Below are 17,663 nucleotides of genomic sequence, written 5' to 3' on the forward strand. Positions count from 1 at the left end.
ATGGCGGGGGGCATTTACATAAACAAGCAGAAAAGCATGCTTCCACAGGTAAATGTGAATAAATTACGTTGCATAGTGGTTTGCGCAGCTTGACTTTAAAGATGGACGATCAAACACTCGCACCCCCCCCCCGTCCGTCCGTTCGTCCGTCCGTCCTCCCGTTTCTCTGTCATTTCATTTCATAGGCAGGGGGAGAGAGTGGAAAGGAAAATGGAGACAGTCCTTAAAGGCCCAGTGCAGTCAAAAACTGGATTTTCCTGTGTTGTATATACACTGCTCAAAAAAATTAAGGGAACACTTAAACAACACATCCTAGATCTGAATGAATGAAATAATCTTATTAAATACTTTTTTCTTTACATAGTTGACTGTGCTGACAACAAAATCACACAAAAATTATCAATGGAAATCAAATTTATCAACCCATGGAGGTCTGGATTTGGAGTCACCCTCAAAATTAAAGTGGAAAACCACACTACAGGCTGATCCAACTTTAATGTAATGTCCTTAAAACAAGTCAAAATGAGGCTCAGTAGTGTGTGTGGCCTCCACGTGCCTGTATGACCTCCCTACAATGCCTGCGCATGCTCCTGATGAGGTGGCGGATGGTCTCCTGAGGAACTCCTCCCAGACCTGGACTAAAGCATCCGCCAACTCCTGGACAGTCTGTGGTGCAACGTGGCGTTGGTGGATGGAGCGAGACATGATGTCCCAGATGTGCTCAATTGGATTCAGGTCTGGGGAACGGGCGGGCCAGTCCATAGCATCAATGCCGTCCTCTTGCAGGAACTGCTGACACACTCCAGCCACATGAGGTCTAGCATTGTCTTGCATTAGGAGGAACCCAGGGCCAACCGCACCAGCATATGGTCTCACAAGGGGTCTGAGGATCTCATCTCGGTACCTAATGGCAGTCAGGCTACCTCTGGCGAGCACAAGGAGGGCTGTGCGGCCCCCCAAAGAAATGCCACCCCACACCATGACTGACCCACCGCCAAACCGGTCATGCTGAAGGATGTTGCAGGCAGCAGAACGTTCTCCACGGCGTCTCCAGACTCTGTCACGTCTGTCACATGTGCTCAGTGTGAACCTGCTTTCATCTGTGAAGAGCACAGGGCGCCAGTGGCAAATTTGCCAATCTTGGTGTTCTCTGGCAAATGCCAAACGTCCTGCACGGTGTTGGGCTGTAAGCACAACCCCCACCTGTGGACGTCGGGCCCTCATACCACCCTCATGGAGTCTGTTTCTGACCGTTTGAGCATACACATGCACATTTGTGGCCTGCTGGAGGTCATTTTGCAGGGCTCTGGCAGTGCTCCTCCTGCTCCTCCTTGCACAAAGGCGGAGGTAGCGGTCCTGCTGCTGGGTTGTTGCCCTCCTACGGCCTCCTCCACGTCTCCTGATGTACTGGCCTGTCTCCTGGTAGCGCCTCCATGCTCTGGACACTATGCTGACAGACACAGCAAACCTTCTTGCCACAGCTCGCATTGATGTGCCATCCTGGATGAGCTGCACTACCTGAGCCACTTGTGTGGGTTGTAGACTCCGTCTCATGCTACCACTAGAGTGAAAGCACCGCCAGCATTCAAAAGTGACCAAAACATCAGCCAGGAATCATAGGAACTGAGAAGTGGTCTGTGGTCACCACCTGCAGAACCACTTCTTTATTGGGGGTGTCTTGCTAATTGCCTATAATTTCCATCTGTTGTCTAACCCATTTGCACAACAGCATGTGACATTTATTGTCAATCAGTGTTGCTTCCTAAGTGGACAGTTTGATTTCACAGAAGTGTGATTGACTTGGAGTTACATTGTGTTGTTTAAGTGTTCCCTTTTTTGAGCAGTGTATATTTCCACACTATGAGGTTGGAATAATACTGTGAAATTGTGAAAAGGATTATAATGGCCTTTTAGTGTAAGAGCCGTTTGAAAAGACCATCTGAAATATCAGCCAGTTCAGGCAGTTTTGGCCTGCCCCAGGCAGTAAACAGCTGGTTTTCAGTTTTACCCTCCCCACTCAGACCACTCCCAGACAGTTCTAGCAAAATTATTGCTTGAGAAATTGCACTTTGTTTTCAATTTAAATTGCTCTTAAAAATAAATAAAATATAGCTTCTTAGCAATCACAGTAAGGTTTTTACCCAGAATTGATTTGATATTGAGATCGAAACGGCTGCATTGGACCTTTAATTGCCTTTTCAGTCATTAACGGGTCCACACCTCATGAAACATTTATTACATGAGCCGCGAAAGAGATAGCGACGCTTATTTAGAAATTATTCACTGTGTCCCAAGAACTGACCGATAGCATTTCACCCCCCCCCCATAAAAACTCTTCATGCGACCAGAAATTACCACACAAAACAAAAAAATATATATGTACCTGTACCTGTAACATTTATTTTTTCCCCCAGCTGCTTTGGTCTGTAGAGTGAGTGGGCGAGTGAGTGATAGGCTGTGGCTGATGGCATAGACTACACTAGACTAAAGCATGGGTTAACCCTTTCAGAGCCTCCCTCTTCCCACATTCTCTAGCTATATAGTGTTGTTCATATTGAAGACACTCTTGTTCTCCCTGAGGACAGGAAGTAATTGACAAAGAGGATCTGTCAATTATGGCTACAGCCTGGAGGGACAGGTAAGCACATCACTCTCCTCCTCCCATCTCTCTCTCTCTCTCTCTCTCTCTCTCTCTCTCTCTCTCTCTCTATCCCTCTCTCTTTCTCTCTCCCCTCACTCACTCTCTCACTCCCGCCCCTCTCTCTCTCCTTCCCTCTCTCCCTCTTCCTCTGTCTCTTCCCTCTCTCCTTCCCTCTCTCCCTCTTCCTCTGTCTCCTCCCTCTCTCGCCCCCCGCACTCTCCCTATTCCTCTGTCTCCTCCCTCTCTCTCTCTCTCTCTTCTCTGATTTAACGGCCACAGAGATTATATGACATCAACCCTCTTGATGGGAAATACCATTGACATCGTTGCTCCCTTCGGCATCAGACCGAACATACATTCTCTCCCTCCAACCCCGTTTTCACCACGACGCTGCATGATGCACATTTCCTCAAAACAAAAACAATAACAAATGCCTGGGGTGGCCAGTGGCCCTTTTTCGCCTAGCATGGAACTCAGGTTTAAGGCAAGGCCAACACTCATGGCAAGAGAGGGAGAGGGTAGATTTATCTATTATGGCAAGGCCACCTACATAAAATAACATGGGGGTTAGTTAGAGCATAATGTTATTGAGAACCACAAAGACAGAATAACCCCTGATGATGTATGAGTCTTAATAAATTCCCTTTATAAGTGTACTGGTTTTCATAGATTAGAGACAAACCTTAGACGGCATCATGCCTAAGAGGTAGATGGTAGCCTAGCAGTTAAAAGCGTTAGGCCAGTAACCGAAAGATCTCTGGTTCGAATCCCCGAGCTGACTAGGCAAATAATCTGTTGATGTGCCCTTGAGCAAGGCACTTAACCATTGCCTCGGGAAGATGTTTGGGGGGTTGCACGTGCTACAGGCCTGAGTATAGGTTGTTATACATTGCCTTTGAATTTTTTTCATTAAGAGCAGCATTAAAGCTGTGGCCTGTGGTCTGGTGGTTAGTGCCACTGTTGAGGCCTCACCTGCTCTTGAGATGCTGGATGCTGCCCAGACACTTGAACTGTCCATTCACCATGATGGCCATGCGTGTGCACAGGGCTTCACACTCCTCCATGCTGTAAGAGAGAGAGAGAGAGAGAGAGAGAGAGAGAGAGAGAGAGAGAGAGAGAGAGAGAGAGAGAGAGAGAGGGGTTCAATTGTGTACTATAGGATTGAAAGTTTATGTGAACAGGTGTCGACTCTATGCAAACATTAGTCAAAAGATTTGCAGACCTGAATCAAGAGTCAGTAAGATAAGCATTTTTCAGGCTTTGTTGTCCTCAATGCTGCTTTATTCAATTGAATGACTAATGACCAATGTTCAAGCTCAGCCTTTTTCCTTATTTGAAGAAATAAAACAAGAAACATTTGGTCTGTCTTTGAAATATGCATGCTGCATCCACATTTCACCTGCTCTGTGGTTAATACTGCAGACAATGGACAGCTTTTAGCTGAATCATTATTTTCTCTGGGATTGGCTTCACACTGTTCGTTTAATTTTTCATGCCCAGTTCAGGTCCAGAGAGCAGAATGATTGGTTCTGGTGATCTGGTGATCATTTTAGGACATCTCCTTTGACATGCATGGCCCGTCGGACAACAAATAGCCTAACTAGGGGGAGCGGAGGAGAACATCTGTACATTTTTGTTTTATTTTGTGTTTCTTTGAGTTTCAGCAGCCATTTTGGATGCAGACAGATTCATTTCTTGCTGAGGTAGAGGCTTTGTATCGCTTTGCTGAGGGATGGAGCAATTAGGATTATGACGATGTAAAACCTGCCGAATTCGCCACTCGACAAACTAAAGCACCTGGTTGTGATATGGACGATTGAACGCAACTGAGCCGTGTTCCCGCTATTGCTAATATAACAAATGTATTTTGTTTCTCAGAAAAATAACACAATATGGAGTGGTGATAATGGATTCACAAACTAAAATGTACAAAGTGTCTTGCAACAGAAGTTAAGATTCGAAAACAATATTGCAGTTTGGAGAGAGAAAACAATGGAGTCATGAATAAACATTAATGTACTATCCATCTCGTTGTTTGTATTTCATTGATTTCTCAGTTTGAGTTACGGTGTGTCATATTGGTAATTGCACCATTATCCACTCCTCCCGGCCCATTCACTAATTGTGTATGAATACAGTAAAGTCTAACTCTGAAAATCTGATCTAATAGCTTAAAGGACCAACATTGACTTTCAAGGAATATTTATTTCCTCATGGTTTTTGAAGGACACCAGCTCAGAAATGCCTGAATTAGTTTAGTACTGCTTTCTTACCGAACGAGAACCAATAGTAAAACAGGAAAATGCGATTTAGAACCACACTCACAAATCTCAAGTTAGAATTGGGCCTTAAAACTGTAAGAAGACGTACCTGTGTGACGTTAGGATGACCGAGCGCCCCTCTTTGATGACACTCAGGATACAGTCCCACAGGAAGCGTCTGGCTTTGGGGTCCATCCCTGTCGTTGGCTCGTCCTACAGTAACGGGACAAAGCGTTCCCTCAACATTTGACCTCCATTTTGTTCTATGTTATCCCAATGTTATCCCAATGTTATCCCAATGTTATCCCATCATTTCACATCTCTACTCTAATTCTACCTTCAAATTCTCTCAATCTTACTTCAATGTTCCACATCCGTAGACAAACATTCTAAGCTTAAAAGGATTGTCCATAAAAATAATATATTTAGGGTATTTTGTTCAATCTATCTATCCCTTTAAAAACCCCTAGAGTCAATTGATGCACTGGTACGTCAATCTAAGTAACATAACCATCTAAATCTGTCAGTTTAAGATAGAGATATCCGTTTTTTTTGGTGCATTATTTGCAATCCACCGCATCCGCTGATGTCCCACTTCCGTATCTGCGGTGAAAGGTGGAAGAGCAGTGTTTGTCAGACCATGAGACATACCGAAAATCGGTCTTCTCACGAAAACGTCTGTAGCATCCGAACGGTTTGACCTAACTATTATGACCACTTTATGGAAAGGGGAGACTCTCACTGACATGATGGGACTCTCCGTTTTGCTTACGACCCCCACAAGTGTCAGGGGACTCGTCTGAAGTCGGTACGGTCGATGTGTCATCGACGTGCCAACTTCTTTAATGCAGGGAAACTTAAATCTGTTTTACCTAATTTCTACCAGCATGTTAAATGTGCAACCAGAGGGAAAAAAACTCTAGACAACCTTTACTCCAAACACAGAGATGCGTACAAAGCTCTCCCTCGCCCTCCATTTGGCAAATCTGACCATAATTTGGCAAGTGTCTTCACTGACATTTTCAAACTCTCCCTGTCTGAGCCTTTAATACCAACATGTTTCAAGCAGACCATCATAGTCCCTGTGCCCAAGAACACTAAGGTAACCTGCCTAAATTCCTACCGACCCGTAGCACTCACATCTGTAGCCATGAAGTGCTTTGAAAGGCTGGTCATGGCTCACATCAACACCATTATCCCAGAAACCCTAGACCCACTCAATTTGCATACCGCCCCAACAGATCCACAGATGATGCAATCTCTATTGCGCTCCACACTGCCCTTTCACACCTGGACACAAGGAACACCTATGTGAGAATACTATTCATTGACTACAGCTCAGCGTTCAACACCATAGTGCCCTCAAAGCTCATCACTAAGCTAAGGACCCTGGGACTAAACACCTCCCTCTGCAACTGGATCCTGGACTTCCTGATGGGCCGCCCCCAGGTGGTAAGGGTATGTAACAACACATCCGCCACACTGATCCTTAACACGGGGGCCCCTCAGGGGTGCATGCTCAGTCCCCTCCTGTACTCCCTGTTCACTCATGACTGCATGGCCAGGCACGACTCCAACACCATCATTAAGTTTGCCGACAACGACGAGACAGCCTATAGGGAAGAGGTCAGAGACCTGGCAGTGTGGTGTCAGGTCAACAACCTCTCCCTCAATGTGATCAAGACAAAGGAGATGATTGTGGACTACAGGAAAAAGAAGAGGACCGAGCACACCCCCATTCTCATCGACGGGGCTGTAGTGGAGCAGGTTGAGAGCATCAAGTTCCTTGGTGTCCACATCACCAACAAACTAACATGGTCCAAGCACACCAAGACAGTCGTGAAGAGGGCTGAAAAGATTTGGCATGGGTCCTCAGATCCTCAAAAGGTTCTACAGCTGCACCATCGAGAGCATCCTGACTGGTTGCATCACCGCCTGGTATGGCAACTGCTCGGCCTCCGACCGCAAGGCACTATAGAGGGTAGTGTGTACGGCCCAGTACATCACTGGGGCCAAGCTTCCTGCCATCCAGGACCTCTATACCAGGCGGTGTCAGAGGAAGGCCCTAAAAACTGTCAAAGACTCTAGCCACCCTAGTCATAGACTGTTCTCTCTACTACCGCACGGCAAGCGGTACCGGAGCGCCAAGTCAAGGTCCAAGAGGCTTCTAAACAGCTTCTACCCCCAAGCCATAAGACTCCTGAACATCTAATCAAATGGCTACCCAGACTATCTGCATTGCCCCCCCAGCTACTCGCTGTTTATTATCTATGTATAGTCACTTTAATAACTCTACCTACATGTACATATTACCTCAATTACCTCGACTAACCGGTGCCCCCGCACATTGACTCGGTACCGGTACCCCTTGTATATAGCCTCGCTATTGTTATTTTTACTGCTGCTCTTTAATTATTTGTTACTTTTATTTCATATCATTTTATATTGTAAAATTTTAATTTTAATATTTTTTGTATTTTTTCTTAAAACTGCATTGTTGGTTAACGGCTTGTAAGTAAGCATTTCACTGTAAGGTCTACGCCTGTTGTATTCGGCGCATGTGACAAATAAAATGTGATTTGATTTGATTCTGTTTGTAGCGTCCGAACCATTTGGGCTACAAACTAATGTGATTCTCACGAACACGATGGTGCTCTCTGTTTTGCTCTATGACCCCCACAAGTGTCCTAGGACTCATATGAAGGTACCGGTTTTTAAAAAATGAATGGAAGTATGAAGGTAGTTTTGCCCCTACCCCAAAAAAAGGTAAAATATGCTCTTACTTCTCCTAGATATAGGACAAACACTTATTCAATGCGTTTCTCTGGGCTAAAGGCCAAATTAAATATTTTATCAAATAATTTTGTAAATATTTTGGGCGGATACCTAAAGCGGTCCTAAAATTCCTAATCAAATAGCTAAATGATCCTTAGTATGACCATCTTAAAACAATTCCATATGTCGGGCTATCAATTGATTCGTCATGGAATGGTCAGGCTGTTGAAATTACAGATTGGGCCTTAAACCCTCAGAATGTGTCCCACAAAGGTCTCATATCCCTTTAGCCCCAAACTTTGACATCACACAGACATTTACATTTTAGTCATTTAGCAGACGCTCTTATCCAGAGCGACTTACAGGAGCAATTAGGGTTAAGTGCCTTGCTCAAGGGCACATCGACAGATTTTTCACCTAGTCGGCACAGGGATTAGAACCAGCGACCTTTCGGTTACTGGCACAATATTTACACAGCATTATGCTCCTGACACTACACTGATATGCCCCTTCCAGTTGGAAGAGGACTACATTTAGACATGAAAGCTTCATGTTTCAAAGGCTTCTGCCATCAACACTAACTAGTGGAATCAAAACAGTGTAAATGAGTTTTGGATTTGAGGAAACTACATGAGGAGAGCCGATGGCATCAGGGACTTAGAGCAGGCCAAACAAATTCACAGGGGACTTCTCTCTGACAGACACAGACATAATGACACACTTGCACACACACGCCATGTAGCTTAGTGGTTAAGAGCGTTGTGCCAGTAACCGAAAGGTCGCTGGTTCTAATCCCTGTGCCGACTAGGTGAAAAATCTGTCGATGTGCCCTTGAGCAAGGCACTTAACCCTAATTGCTCCTGTAAGTCGCTCTGGATAAGAGCGTCTGCTAAATGACTAAAATGTAAATGTAAATCCACACAAACACACGCCCACACAGTCATGCAATGTGTGTGTGCGCACACACGCTTGCACTTGCATGCGCGCACACACACACACACATTCCCCATTCCCCTTTCTCTCCCCGGGCTTGTGTGTCCATGGACGATTAGAGAGAGACAGCACTCAGCCCATTGCCTGTGCTCCAACCCCGCTCCCTTCACCACTAGAATCCCCGAAATCCCACCAGGAATCTCCATCACTGTGTCGCTGTGCAAAGCCGACGTGGCGCTGTTTTAAGGCAACCGAGCAAGACTACCTACCACACAAATGGAAATTCACTCTAACACTATATTATCCCTCTGTCTCAAAGATACGAGACAGGCCCACCAAACAACTGCAAGTGAACTATCTGACTGAATGAACAGTAGCATCGGCACGGTGCCATTTTCTTTCTGTGAGAAATGCTTAGCTAGGATATAGCCACCAACCATCCCTGTTCTAATAAATCCCAGTATAAGGCTTTAATCCTGCAAACAGTGTTATGTTAGCTTTACATTTTAAAAAGAGATCGGATGGACTCTGAAAAATACATTTCAATGTGACCGGATGGCGACCCGACTGAAATACATCCCCCTTTTTTCATCAACTAGTAATTTACATATAATCCCCAAGAAAATTCAATAAGCATTTGTAAATTTAAGCCAGGATTTGTAATTTTTTCATGCATGCATGCATACCAATACAAATACAATTAAATCAAATCAAATTTGATTTGCCACATGCGCCGAATACAACAGGTGTAGAGCTTACAGTGAAATGCTTACTTATAAGCCCTTAACCAACAATGCAGTTTTAAGAAAGAATACCAAAAAAAATCACACAAAAAAATACAATATAAAATAATACTAAATAAAAGTAATAAATAATTAAAGAGCAGGAGTAAAAATAACAATAGCGAGGCTATATACAGGGGGTACCGGTACTGAGTCAATGTGCGGGGGCACCGGTTAGTCGAGGTAATATGTACATGTAGGTAGAGTTATTAAAGTGACTATGCATAGATAATAAACAGAGAGTAGCAGCAGCGAAAAGAGGGGGGAGGGAGGGGGGGGATGGGCGGGGTTTACATCCTTTAATTTGTGCAGCCTACATCCTTTAATTTGTACAGCCTACATCCTTTAATTTGTACAGACTACATCCTTTAATTTGTACAGCCTACATCCTTTAATTTGTCCTCTTTGCTGTAAAAGGAAAACAAAGTGGAATTCTAGTCTTAATTGGCTAAAGCAATATGGAGTTCAAAAGGTTATATTCTGCTCACACTGAAAGTTTAATCACTGCTTCAAATAAACTAATATACACTACATGACCAGATGTATGTGGACACATGCTCGTCAAACGTCTCATTCCAAAATCATGGGCATTAATATGGAGTTGATCCCCCCTTTGCTGCTATAACAGCCTTCACTCTTCGGGGAAGGCTCTCCACTAGTTGGAACATTGCTGCAGGGACTTGCTTTCATTCAGCCACAAGAGCATTAGTAAGGTCGGGCACTGATGTTGGGTGATTAGGCCTGGCTCACAGTCAGCGTTCCAATTCATCCCAAAGGTGTTCAATGGGGTTCAGGTCAGGGCTCTATGCAGGCCAGTCAAATTCTTCCACATCAATCTCGACAAACCATTTCTGTATGGACCTCGCTTTGTGCACGGGGCATTGTCATGCTGAAACAGGAAAGGGCCTTCCCCAAACCACAAAGTTGGAAGCACAGAATCATCTAGAATGTAATTGTATGCTGTAGCGTTAAGATTTCCCTTCACTGGAACTAAGGAGCCTGAACCATGAAAAACAACCCCAGACCATTATTCCTCCTCCACCAAACACTATGCATTGGTAGGTGTTAATAACATTGTCATAAGGCAATAATAAGGCAGTTTTTTGGCCTTTCAGCCAATCAGCCATCATTTTACCAGGAAGACCACAGGAGGACAGCCAATCAGAGCCATGGCGGTGGAGAGCTTGCGTTTGTTCCCTCCACTGTAGGTACCGGCTGACTTGTTGGAATATTTGACCAGGCCAAGCTTCTGGATGCCCCACTCTGCCACCTAATAACAACACAGAAACCATAGAAATAGAATTACTAATTAAATATTTATATGACAGTAACACAATAATCCACTTTGGTGTGGGGTGTCTAGTGCTGGCATTCTGCTCTCACACCCTCCCCTCCCTTCCTTTCCCCTGGAATGAGACATATGCATGCATGGAGGTTGGCATCGCCACAGGACCCTTTTAAAGGCTGATATGCTGCACTGTGGGTTTCGGGGCCACATCACAACCTAAGAAATAGTACTAGCCAGCAGGAATTTATCCAGTATTAATCCCCCTAGCGATTTCCCAACCCCTGTCCTCAGGTAGCCCCAATGTGCAGGCAGGTTTCCAGTCCAACCATCCAACAGACATTCATTTACACCCTATATTGACATGTTGGTGGACAAATGATGTGGAAATGACACCAGCTCCCCGGGGCTCCAAAATGGCTGCCATAAAGCACAACTCAGTGGACCCGACGAACTAGAGACCAGAGAAACTGGGTCCCTTGGCCTAGTGGGGCTTTTGTGAGATCAAAGACCTGCACCTGGGCCTGAATCTGAGTCTGAGACCACTGACCAGCCGAGTTTCTTTTGATGTTATTGTTGCTGAGGGGGCCTGCTAGGCATGCTGGTGAATAATGTAAAGGCATTAGCCGTGGCCAGCCTCTCAAACCAGAACCTTATGTATTATATATGTCTTCCACTTCAGAGGTTATTTATCACTTTAACCAAGTGCAGTGTGCTGTCTATGTCTGCACTGTCTTTTATGGATGGAAGTGCAGGTATTGTATGGGGGGAAGAAACATCTGAAATGATATGAAGTTCTTTGTTCTCGTCGGTCATGACAACGATATAACCTTAGGAATCAAATGGTGTTGCGTCATACAGGAACAGGAAATTACATCACTCAGGTCAGACAAGGAGAAATGTTACCATGGTGACTTCCTTCTCCGGTACGCCTCGTAGTCTGGCGTAGAACTCCAGATGCTCTCGTCCGGTGAGAAGGTCGTTGAGTGCGTCAAACTGCGGGCAGTAGCCCATGTTCTGGTGAACGTCCCTCATCTCTGTCCGTATGCTGGGAGGAATATCACCACAGAACTTGTATTAAGACACATAATGCCACATGATCAGGATCAATCGTCAACATCATCAACAACAACAACAAAAACAACATCATGATCTTCATGATGATGATCATGGTGATGATGATGACAATGAGCGATCCAAATCATGTGGCATCATCATAATTCTCAACAACCTCTTCATCATCATCAACATCATCATCCCTATACAGTAGATATGTGCAGCAGTGTTACATCTACCAACTGTTTCAAACAGTTCACCTATTCAAAAACTCAACACCTGGGTGACACCTTCATTTCAAAGAGAGAACATTATACTAGATTTACATTTTGGAAATCAATTTGGTTGTCAAAGAAGCACAGTAAGTATAACTCCATGAATTGTATCTCACAAAGGCTGTGTGAAAAGAAAATGTCCTTACGACGAAAGGCCCTAATGAAGCAAGTTGTTCTATTACCAGAATAAATATTACAGCTTGGTTAAGAAAAAGAAAAAGATCCGCTTTCCACATGGAGCCAAACATGAGGAACGACACAGCAGTTCAATTTGCATTATGTAGTCTTGGTCCCAGGTGACTTTTTCACAAACAATATCTGTCATATAAAATCAACGGTGCTTTGGGGCATATCTTTGCATGTCATCTGCAGTCTGAAGGTAGTGGAAAAGCATCTAAACTGCTTCCCGCTGTCTACAGACGGTTTTCATTAATCTGCCTTACACAATGTACTGCGTGACAATTTTGATGTTGTGAGGGGAAAACGGAAAAACTAGCTCTACCCAGCAGTGGGCTGGCAGGAAGTAATCGCTCACGGGATGGTGGTTATTTGTGGTAGGCTTTATGAGTGTAAACAGACAATCAACAAATTTGAGATTTAGGGGTTCAACACAAACTCATTTATTTGGAGAGAAATTATATTTTCCTCCTATTTGCTGTTCCCACGGCTCAGATAATCACTCTCTCATCCTCCTCGAATCTGCCTCACATTCTTCTCTCATCCAAACAGAGGGACGGCATACTTCTGTCATTTATTCCCCATTCTGTCCGCTTTTCTTTCCTTGAAGGTTCAAGAGACTGCCTTTGATCACCGCTGGCAACATTAATCAACATTAACATTGTCTTGTTATTTATCTGTTTATTCAGATTACAACCACTCACTTTCAGTTATTTGAAAAGGAAATAATCTCCCAAATATCACTATTTCTAAAACAAGCCATGGAAAGTTGGTTGCAAATTCAATTTAATCCTCCAGAAACGACAGAACAAATAATGCAACAAATTTTGTGGTTAAATTCAAATATACTAATTGACAAAAAACCTTCATTTTTTTGACAAAATGTTTTTAAAAAGTATAATCTTCGTAAATGATACCATCGGTAGGACTGGTGGAGTTATGTCGCACATGCAGCTAACAAAAACATATGGAAATGTCTGCTCTACCCAAAATTACAACCAAATAATTGCAGCCTTACCGCAAAAATGGAAGAGGAAAGTGGAAGGGGGAGAAAGTAAGGAACTTGTCTGTCGGCCTTGCATTAAATAACATAATTGGTTAAGGAAAACTGTGATAAATAAAAAAGTATATCAGTTTCATTTAAGGACCAAAGGATTGACAGCCGTCCCATATAGATTGCAAAATAGTTGGGAAGAGATTTTTGATGTACCGATCCCATGGCATAGTGTTTATGAACTGACACGCAAAACGACACCGGATTCAAAAATTTGAATCTTTCAATTTAAATTATTATATAAAATTCTTGCTACCAATAGAATGTTATTTATATGGGGGATACAATCTTCCCAGCTCTGCAGATTTTGCTGTGAAGAGACAGAATCATAAGATCATTTGTTTTGGTTCTGTCCATGTGTAGCTTGTTTTTGGACACAGGTCCAGGAATGGCTAAAGGATTGCAATATTTACTTGGAGCTAACCTTGCAGATAGCATTACTGGGTGATCTGAAAAGTCATAGTCAATCGATCAATAATATAATAATACTTTTAGCAAAAATGTTTATTTCAATAATATTTCAATCTGTAGAAGCAATGAGAATAGAAAGGTTCAGAACTTTTGTAAAACATCACAGTACAGTTTAAATATATATGGCAAATAGAAATCCTATATGGATGGTGTTAAGAGATAGATGGGAGGTGTTGAATGGAGTTGAAGGATGGGACTAATAACAAATATCAACAAATAATAACAAGATAACTAATAATGTAAGCATACTGTGTCCATAATAAGTATATAGGTTGTATGTTGGGAGCTTTTGGGAAAGAGCACAGTTAGAAAGATATGGCATATAGAAGCAAACCGGATGGACATCATGAAAATGATCGGAGAGGCTGAGAGTATAAAAAGTTCAGGAGCAAAAACAAATAAAATAGAATTATTGTAAAATTGACTGTGTCCATAAAATGTACATAGTAAGTATAAGCTGGAAGTAGAGGCCTAAGCATTGTTTTTCACAAATTTACCCCAAGTAGGGAAAGGATGGCGGGGTTGAAAAGTAATAAAGGGGAGTATATATAAAAAAAAACATGGGGGATTGGAAGTGATGCAGACAATTACATTGATGGAAGTTACAATCTATCTGCAATATTAAGCTGATCTACCCCCCCCCCCCAAAAAAAATAATAAAAATAAAGACATTGTCTTGTTAAGGCCCCTCTGTGTTTTGTTCATCACAAAGTCAATTACCAGTTTAATACATGAATAACTACTGTATGTCAACACAACTATGGTGACGCAAACTAGTGGAGACTGCAATAAACTAATATTCATCCACCGATTGCCTCAAATCGTTTCCATAGAGATGAGTACTAGATTCGGAGCTGAGGAGAGGGAGATGTTCTTTCTCTCAACATATGTGTGTGTGTGTGTGTGTGTGTGTGTGTGTCTCTGTGTATATGTGGCAGGAAGGAAAGAAAACAAGTGGGATTGAGGGAGAGGGAGCGGGAAAGAGAGACGGAGAGAGAGAGAGGGAGAGAGAGGGTGTGTAACTGAATGAAATATGTGGGAGATGAGAGTGGAAGAGAGGGAATGTGGAATGTGCGAGACAGCATGTTGAAAAAATGAGTTGAAACGGACGAGAAAACAGAATGTACAAGAGAGGGGGAGAGAGAGAGAGAGAGAGAGAGAGAGAGAGAGAGAGAGAGAGAGAGAGAGAGAGAGAGAGAGAGAGAGAGAGAGAGAGAGAGAGAGAGAGAGAGAGAGAGAGAGAGAGAGAGAGAGAGAGAGAGAGAGAGAAAGAAAGAGAGAGAGAGGGAGGGAGCGCAAAACCCAAAGTGAGTGAGAGCAAGAGTTAATGAGAAAGAGAGTAGGACTGCATCCCAAATGGCAGCCTATTTCCTACATAGTGAACAGGGCCCATAGGACATAAACATAGCCCATGGGGCTCTGGACAAAAGTAGTGCACTATATAGGAAATAGGGTGCCATTTGGGATGGGCCTACGAAAAAGAAGGCGGCGAAGAAAACTCCCTGAGCTCTATCCCTTATAGGGAGCCATCGTGGGTGGGTAATTATGATGAGTAGCTTGGGGTAGCAGCCGGTGGCAAGTATGCAAGTGTATGTTTGTGTGTTTTGTGTGCTAACAGCCAGGGGCTCTTCCTCACCTGTGTGCATATGCGTTTACATGTGTGTGTGTGTCCATGTGCGTGTGTGTGTGTGTGTGCTAACAGCCGGGTGGCTCCTCCTCACCTGTATCCGTTTAGAAAGGCCTCTCCTCCGGAGACGGCGATGTCCCCCGTCAGCATCTTGAAGGTTGTTGTTTTTCCTGCCCCGTTAATCCCCAGCAGTCCAAAGCACTATTGAGACACACACACACACACACACAGTGGAGCACCATTAACATAGAAAATTACACAAAGATTTCCAAGAACAAGATGCTCTCCTCTGCCTTGACCCTTTGTTGAGGTGAAGCCATTTGTTGTAGATAATGGAGTGGGGAACATTTCCTGACTCTGTGGGAGTAATTGATGGCCAAGTACAGTATACTTACTGGACTCAATAAATGAATTGAGTCATTCAACATACATGATTGGTATAGAGCTTTTGATACTGTTGACTTACCTGACTGTTGACTTAATTGAGAAAATGTTATTGTTTGTGCTGGAGGAACTGCATGTCGTAAGAACCATTCTTTGCGTCACTGTGTCAATATTATCGGAATTATCCACACATAGAAGCAAAACAAATTGACAGGCGTCTATGTACACAATAACACATGACCATTCAGTGGCAACATTCAGTGTCTTACATTAGAAACACAACTGAAACATCCAAATGTCCACACATGACATACACAAAAACTACCCCCCCCCCCCCCCCCAGCTTTCTGAACACCATTCCCCCTTCTCTCCCTAACCGCCACTGCTCTTCTCCTCCTCCTCCTCCTCCTTCTTCTCTCTGACAGAGCTGATACTTCCACTTCCTCCACTTCCTCCTTCAGGGCACTTGGTCTGACAACAGACCTCCTGGTCAGGTCACCTATCCAAGTTACCCAAGGAGCAAATATTAGATTTCTGTCATTCATTGATCCATTCTTGTTTGCGACCCCGTCCTGTGAATGTGCGGCGGTAAGGCTAAGCTCAGTTGTAAATAATGCATGAAACACAGTGTGGGGTGCGCAGTGCGCTCTGGTCTGACTCACTATACTCCGATGGCATTTACATTACGTTTTGGGTAAACAGGGCGAGGAGAATACGGAACGCCCCGCTGTGCGTGTACGTGTCAGCGATGGAGATTGTGTTGAAATCAAAGAGTTCTGGGATGTGAGTGTGATGGTGAGTGTGTGTGTGTTTCAAATCAAATCAAATCAAATTTGATTTGTCACATGCGCCGAATACAACAGGTGTAGACCTTACCGTGAAATGCTTACTTACAAGCCCTTAACCAACAATGCAGTTCAAGAAATAGAGTTAAAAAAATATTTACTAAATAAACAAAAGTAAAACAAAATAAAAAATTACACAGGGGGGGGTACCGGTACCGAGTCAATGTGCGGGGGTACAGGCCAGTCAAGGTAATTTGTACATGTAGGTAAGGGTAAAGTGACTATGCATAGATAATAAACAGCGAGTAGCAGCAGTGTAAAAAGAAAGGGGTGGGGGGGGGGGGGGGGGGTCAACGTAAATAGTCCGGGTGGCGATTAATTGTTCAGCAGTCTTATGGCTGGGGGTAGAAGCTTTTAAGGAGCCTTTTGGTCCTAGACTTGGCGCTCCGTGTGGTAGCAGAGAGAACAGTCTATGAGTTGGGTGACTGGAGTCTGTGACAATTTTCGGGGCCTTCCTCTGACACCGCCTAGTATAGAGGTCCTGGATGGCAGGAAGCTTGGCCCCAGTGATGTACTGGGCCGTACGCACTACCCTCTGTAGCGCCTTACGGTCAGATGCCGAGCAGTTGCCATACCAGGCAGTGATGCAACCGGTCAGGATGCTCTCGATGGTGCAGCTGTATAACTTTTTGCCAATCTTTTCAGTCTCCTGAGGGGGAAAAGGTGTTGTCCTGCCCTTTTCACGACTGTCTTGGTGTGTTTGGACCATGATAGTTTGTTGGTGATGTGGACACCAAGGAACTTGAAACTCTCGACCCGCTCCACTACAGCCCTATCGATGTTAATGGGGCCTGTTCAGCCTTTTCCTGTAGTCCACGATCAGCTCCTTTGTCTTGCTCACATTGAGGGATGATGCTTTTTTATGTGTGTATGAGTGTGTGTGTGAGCGAGAGATAGTAGAGAGAGAGAGTAAAGAGATAGAGAGAAAGAAAGAGCGAGAGAGAGAGAGAAGATGGGAAGATGGCGCTGACAAACATGGTATCTCTGCATCTAGCTCCTAAGCAACTTTGCAGTATATACAGTGGGGAGAACAAGTATTTGATACACTGCCGATTTTGCAGGTTTTCCAACTTACAAAGCATGTAGAGGTCTGTAAT

The 17,663-nt window shown here is 43.9% G+C and overlaps 1 pseudogene across 1 annotated transcript in view; it reads right to left on the reverse strand.

The window, feature by feature from the left end:
- LOC311132586 (phospholipid-transporting ATPase ABCA1-like) overlaps positions 1–17,663 on the reverse strand; it is a 256,970-nt pseudogene that overhangs the window by 19,616 nt on the left and 219,691 nt on the right. Inside the window, exons 44-48 of the transcript in view lie at positions 15,432–15,538; positions 11,584–11,725; positions 10,528–10,662; positions 5,012–5,115; positions 3,614–3,706 (exon numbers count right to left, since the gene is read on the reverse strand). The product of the transcript in view is annotated as a phospholipid-transporting ATPase ABCA1-like (transcript). The remainder of the gene's footprint in view (positions 1–3,613; positions 3,707–5,011; positions 5,116–10,527; positions 10,663–11,583; positions 11,726–15,431; positions 15,539–17,663) is intronic.

The sequence above is a fragment of the Coregonus lavaretus genome, assembly GCF_964263955.1.
Source record: "Coregonus lavaretus genome assembly, chromosome: 7".
NCBI classification, from domain to species: Eukaryota; Metazoa; Chordata; class Actinopteri; order Salmoniformes; family Salmonidae; genus Coregonus; species Coregonus lavaretus.